Below are 7,235 nucleotides of genomic sequence, written 5' to 3'. Positions count from 1 at the left end.
CGGATGGCTGAGATGGATGTTGATCCATGGTTAGAACTGAATGAATATATGCTTGAGATACCTGGGTAGTAGCAAGGGTTGTGGTTTGTCCCACTTGCTCCGGGTCAGAGACTGTGATACCTGGGTAGTAGCAAGGGTTGTGGTTCGTCCCACTTGCTCCAGGTTAGAGACTGTGACGCCTGGGTAGTAGCGGTAGTAGTGGTGATTCCACTCGCTCCAGATTGAGCTGTTAAACACCCGCCTGGGTAGTAGCCGCAGTAGTGGTTATTCCACTGGCTCTGGGTTGAGCGGGTAGTAGCAAGGGGGTTGTAGCTCAAACTTACTTGCTCCGCGATGGGTGTTTCTGTCCATGGTTAGCTACCAGGACGTGTCGGGTTGGCTATATAACCGACAGATGATATCATCAGCCACTAGGGACAGGCATGCATCATATGCATCTATGTGACATTGTTTGGGTATGCATATTGTACTTGGTTGCCTATGTGATTAACTGCTAATTGTTCTACTTGCAATAACTGTTTGTTTGTGTTTGCATCTTCCTACTTGTGTTTGCATCTGGAACTCTGTTGGATTGTGGTGGATTGGTTGTGGTTGGATTATTTGGGCCTAGGGCCGTGGTTGAATGAGATGGACCGATGGTTGATTTCGGTTTTGTGGTTCTGGTTTGGAATAAGATATGAAATGCTATTTCGGTTCAGTATAGATAAACCTTTTTGAAAGGCTTTGATGTTTTGAGAATTGAACGGTACCTCTTTCAGAAAAGATTTCCGACTTTATTTTTATTTGAAAACGGTTGTTTTTGAAAAGAGGCATAAGACGGTTATTAATCACTGGTACGGTTTATCTTCACGTATCCTATTACAGTAATTCCCAAAAACCCTCTACTGAGAACCCTTTCGAGGATGATGTTCTCACCCCCCTATATTTTTCCCCTTTCAGGATATGGCGCAGAAGTTATGAAGAGTTCCATTATTTGTTATTGAGATATTCTGTATTGGCTATTGCTTTAGATTATTAATTATTGTACCCTCGCCTTTATCTTGATATATTCTGTAAGAGGGATAGGAATTGTATTGGTTAACGTCTGTAATATTATTTATATATATGTGTGTATATATATGGATGTACTCTTTATGAGTTTTTGTAAGTTGTATGGTTTCTTTGGATGTACGTTATCGAACGAAAGTATTTTTGGGAACGGTATTTGCGGTTTAAAGTTTCAAACAGGCTCATATTTTAGTAATAAATAGTATAAGAGTCGTCGTAATGTCCGAGCTATCAGAGTAGCGCAGCCGGAAGCGTGAGCTTTGGTAGTTAGGGTATTACATGGGCAAATGATTGATTAATTAAGATTAAGGCATGAAAAAGAAAAAAGAGTCACAATACGTAGTTTTGTTTTTTGCTAATATATAAAAATATGTAAAAAAATTAAAATATCACCATTTAAAAAAAATTGTTAATCATATATATAAAAAGAGATGAGAGAATATGCATAGATATAAAAAATAATCATATATATATATATATATATATATATATATATATATATATATATTTCTTTTTAGTTTATTATTTTTCTATCATATGACATATTTATTATTATATTTTAAATTTAGAGTTTTCATGATTTAACATTCCTGAAAGAATGACAAACAAAAAAAAAACAAAAAAAAAATATGGAAACATTCCAAACATAATTACCAATAATATTTTTTTCTTTAATTTTCAGATATATTATTTATTTTATTTATTTAGAGTAATAGCTAAATTTATTATAACAATAGTAAAATTATCTTTAAACTATTAGTATTATTAGTAAATTTTAAAAATTATTGACATATTATTAGTATATATAATAAGCAATAATAAATTTTCTTTCATGTTTATCATTTAAAAAATTTATAATTTTCACATAGTCATTATTCTATTCTTTTTTTTCATACCTAATGACTATTGACTACGATCCTATCAATAGTATCACCTATAATAGATTATACAAAGAGAAAGTATGAAAAATAAAGATAAGAATTATAACGCTATAGAAAGTCCCATTCAAGTTTGACAAGAACAAGACAGGTTACATCGAAATAGTTCTAATAGATGACTAAATTAGTTGATTCATTTACTAAATTTTTTCAAATAGTGCTAAGTTCAATTTATAAATAGAGTTTAATTTTGATGCACTAATAGTGTAAAGCATTTTATACTGTCGTGCAATCACATCCGTTTTTTTTTGGATGACTATTCACGCAGTCAATGTGAAAGGTATTTATTTTTATTGATGTGTCATTACGTAGTTAGATGCACGTGTAAAATTATTTACACTGTCAGTACATCAAAATTAAATTCTTATAAATATTTGTAGTTTATATTTTAAGTTAATTTTATAAATACACCATTTCACAAGTCAAAGACAATTCCTTTTGATAGTTTTGTAAAGGTTTAATTACTCTGTTGGTCTCTATAATTTCGCAAAATTTTCAATTAGATCCCTATACTTTTTTCTTTTTAATTGAGTCCTTGCACCAAATTTTTTTATTAGGTCCCTACATTTTTTTTCCTTTTATTTAGGTCCCTATACCATTTTTTTTAAGTTGGGTCCCTATAAAAGTAAGCCAATTACTACTAAGAGAGACTTAATTGAAAAAAATTAGTGCAGAGACCCAATTAAAAAGAAAAGAAATATAGGGATCTAATTGAAAATTTTACAAAATTATAGGGACTAACAGAGTAATTAAACCTTTTGTAAATGCTAATAACTTTTACATTTAATTTATTTTGCAGTACGATAAAATTTATTGTTCAATCAAGAATTATTTGACAAAAATATTTGAGAATGAATTGGTAGAAAGGAAGGTCTATGTCTTCTCAAATTTTGAGATTGAGAAATCAAGCGGAATATATCTTCTGACTGTACACACGTGCAAAATATGTTTCAACATGGAGTTACGTATAGTAGATACAGTCGATGATCTTAAAATTTTGGATAATCATTTTAATTTGCTTGCCCATGCTGATATATTAAAACAAACAAATGAACGATTCTACTTATTTGGTACGTAATTAATTTATATTAACCCACACAAAATTATTTTCCTTTTGATTTTAGGTTTTGCGAAAAAATTGTATAATAGCATCATTTTATCGATAACAAAAATTTTAACAGTTTATTTATGAAAATATTTGAAATTATATTGTGAATTTTTTTAAAGGTATATCCATTTGTTAATATATTATTGTTAGTTTTATCATCTAACATAAAATAAATCAGTAAATTCTCTTTATTTTATACACGTACGAAGTTATAATTTCTTATATTATTCACTCATTTGTCCTTAATTTGGTACTTTTAATTCAATTTTTTTGTTCAATTAAATGTTATTGAATTCTTGACTAGGAAAAAAAAATTTATATCATGGTCAAAAATAGAGAGAAGTGATCAGTACATTATGATTGATCTTATGATCTGCAGTATGTAAAATTTTAATATGAATATTTCTTTTAATAATAATTATGTGTTGTGGTGCAAATTTTTTTTCTTTATGTATTACTACTTACTCTCTGAATTCTCACTTTCATTCAAAAATGACAAAAAAAATAAGATGTACACTATGAGATCAATTTACAATCCAATTACTTGATTATCTATGTAATTACCAAGCAACCGAATACATAATTTATTCTCTAATTTATAAAATTTAACAAAGACATTGGTAAACATATTGGTTTCGTATTTATTTATATATTTTATTTATTCATGTTGTATTTGTAATTATATTATATATATTTTTATCAATATATTTTTTTTAAAAATACTGTTAGTGTTAGCACATGACGTATTGAATAAATTAAATGATAGAAACAGGTAATTATTTTTTTCAGTCAAAATTCAGTAAAATACTGTAATTTAGACTTGTAATATTAATATATTAATAGTAAAGTGGAGAAAAAATGTAATATTATATCAAAGAAATTTTTTAAATCATAATCGTAATTTATGATTAAAATCATAATTTAAATATTTTAAACGGGATAATTTTATTTAGAGAATTCATAATTTAAACATAATTTTTATACGTTTAATAGCTACATTCGAGTTAATACATTTAATATTATATTTAAAAAACACAAACAATACACATTATTATATTATTTATTTATTAAATAAATTATTACAATTCAAATTAATTTTAATAGAATAATTTAAAATTATAATTTTAATTTTATCACGTGCATGGCACGAATTATTACACTTATATATATATATATATATATATATATATATATATATATATATATATAATAAACTACTTGTTTTAAATTCGGCAATGCTTCTTATATATATAGATACATTCATATACATACTTTAGTTTTTGAAACTCACTAAGTAGAGTAGAAAGAAAATAAAGAAAGAGAGACCGTGGGAGAAAGAGAGAGAAATCGTAAAAATTTTCTAGCTTTCGACTTTGATTTTTTGAAAAAGTTCTGATTTTTTGAGGTCTATAATTTCAATAAAAATTTAATTTAATAAAAGTATTCGTATTCTCTTTTTTTTATATGTTGGCATTATTTTTATTCAGTAAAAATTGATGATGGTGTAGTCTTTCTTCTTCTTAAGTTTGGCCAAATAGAATTTTAGGAGATATAGATAATTTCTGACATTTTCTTCTTCAACAGCTTGGTCGAAAAATTTTTTCGAAATTTCTGTTGTTATGATTTCTTTACGGAGGTAGGGTTTAGTAATTTTATAATAATTAAATGTGAATTTGATAAGTGAATGTTGGTTTGATTGATTATTGTTTGAGTTTGAATGAGTTTATGTTGAATTATTGTTGTTGCTTGTGATTTATTGATTTGGTTATGAGGAGCAGCTCAGCTGTAGTTATTTTAATGATTTTAGGACTGTTGTGGTATGGTATTTTGAGAAAATTGATGAGATTGGTGGTTGAAAGATTAAACTAAAAACCGTAAAAACTCGGTAATCAAAAAATTTGAGAGCAGATTAAAGCATAAGTAATATTTTGAAAGAAAAAAGCTAAGGGTTTCGGTTTTGGTATAAAAGAAAGATTAGTAATTACAATTTATTTTTGAAGGATAATATTGTATTTGTATATAAAAATCGAGGTATAATTTACAATTGTATAAGTTTTGAGATATTTTGGGTAATAAATAAAGTACATAGATAAAATGAATATTTTATAAAAGTACAAGGTTATTTTTATAAATATGAAAATAAGTGAGAATTCCAAATATTGAAGTTAAAAATAGAATAAAAGGATCGTAATTTAAAAAGTAATTGCTAAAAGTTTAAAATAAGGTTTTATAAACTAAATTTTAAAAAAAAGATTATAAATATTATTTTAAATACATTTTTAAAATTATTCATTTATATTAAAATAAATTATTATTATTTACATTCTAATATTTTAAAATGGTCAATTATGTTTCATATTTAAAAAGTAATTGCTAAAGACCCTCAAGAACACCTAACGGCTTTCGAGGCCAGAATGAACTTGGAAGGAGCATCCGACGCGGTCCGATGCAGAGCCTTCCCGGTAACCCTTGCCGGACCGGCGATCAAATGGTTCAACGCCCTCCCAAACGGATCCATAACCAGCTTCCACGACATCACAAGAAAATTCATGGCCCAATTCACAACCCGAATCACCAAGACCAAGCACCCCATCAGCTTGCTAGGGGTCACACAGAAACAAGAAGAATCTACAAGAAAATACCTCGACCGCTTCAACGATGAATGCCTGACGGTCGACGGACTCACGGACTCCGTTGCCAGCCTCTGCCTAACTAACGGGCTCATGAATGAAGACTTTCGCAAACACCTCACCACTAAACCAGTATGGACCATGCACAAAATCCAGAACGTCGCCAAAGACTACATCAACGACGAGGAAGTCAGCCAGGTCGTCGCTGCCAACAAACGGCAGCACGTCGCTACCCAACACGGCAACCCAACTCTCCGTCATAACCCACCACCCAAAGAGAACCAACGAGACCACCTTAAACCAATCCACCGACCACCAAGAATAGGAAAATTTTCCAATTACATCCCCATAGACGGGCTGACTACTTTGGTAAGGTTGAAGGCGGCGTTGGTTCGGGAGGAAGGGTCGTCGTCTCCTTCTACCCCTGTTTCGACTCCGGCTGTGGATTCTCAGGTTGTTTCTCAGGGGGTGGTTTCTTCGGGGGCGCCTACTGGCGTTGAAGTTCCTCCCGGCTCGCCTGAGGTTGTTGTGATGACGGCTACCGAGGCTTCTCGGAAGAGGAGTAGGACTGAGGAGCCGGGTAGTGAGACCTTTGAGGAGGAGGGCTTGGTTCCTAGTGTGATGGATCGACGTTTCGATGCTACGGGTTTTATTGATCAGCACTTGATGCCTGGGACGGAGTCGTTTTTTGATGGCTGTGACGTTTCGTTCCAGGCTAAGTCGGTCTACCGTGCCCTTCTTCGCTCCGCCGTGGTTGTTCGGAAGGCTGAGCCCGTGATGGCCCAAGTGGGTTTGTTGGAAAAGAAGCTTCGGCAGGCCCAGGCTGATGTGACCAAGTTGAAGGAGGAGCTTGAGGCCGCCAACACTGCTAAGGAGAAAGCTGTGAAGTCTTCAGAGGATGCCGGGGCGGAGATTCTCCGACTTGCCGGCGTTGAAACTTCGCTTCTTTCTCAATTGGCGGAGAAGCGGACGCGTTCCTCAGATGCGAGTTCTCAAGCTGCCGTGCTTCTCGCCGAGTCGGAAACTCTGAAGGCTGAGGTCGAAGCTCTGAAGAAGGAGAAGACGGCTCTGTTGGCTGATGCTAGGGATGCCGTCGCTGCTACCGAGGAGACGATGAAGGCGCAGGTTCTGGTGTTGGCCCCTGGCGTAGACGTGTCCGTGATGGGAGCATTTAAGACCGTCCGTGATGGTCGGATTGTTGATATTGAGTAGTTTTTCTGTAATTTTTGAACTTTGTTTTGAATTTTTCTAGTGGCTCAAGGGCCGTAACTTTGTTTTGAATGGTATTTTCGGCCGTTTTTGGGTCTTTGTATGATCCGTTTGTGGCATTTATTCGGCCGTTCGGGCCTTTTTGTATTTTTGGGCGTTTTTATCGTAACCGTTCGTTTGGTCGGTTTTTTGGATATCCGTGTTTTCGGCCTGGGGGTGATCAGTCCTCCAGTGATGGCCGCGTCTTCGTTCCGTGTTTGAGAAACGGTAGTGACTTGTAATGGAGATGAAGTGGAAATAACT

This window comes from Arachis stenosperma, chromosome 5, assembly GCF_014773155.1.
Source record: "Arachis stenosperma cultivar V10309 chromosome 5, arast.V10309.gnm1.PFL2, whole genome shotgun sequence".
NCBI lineage: Eukaryota > Viridiplantae > Streptophyta > Magnoliopsida > Fabales > Fabaceae > Arachis > Arachis stenosperma.
The sequence above is the reverse complement of the archived record's forward strand: the minus strand, read 5'-3'. Positions refer to the sequence as shown.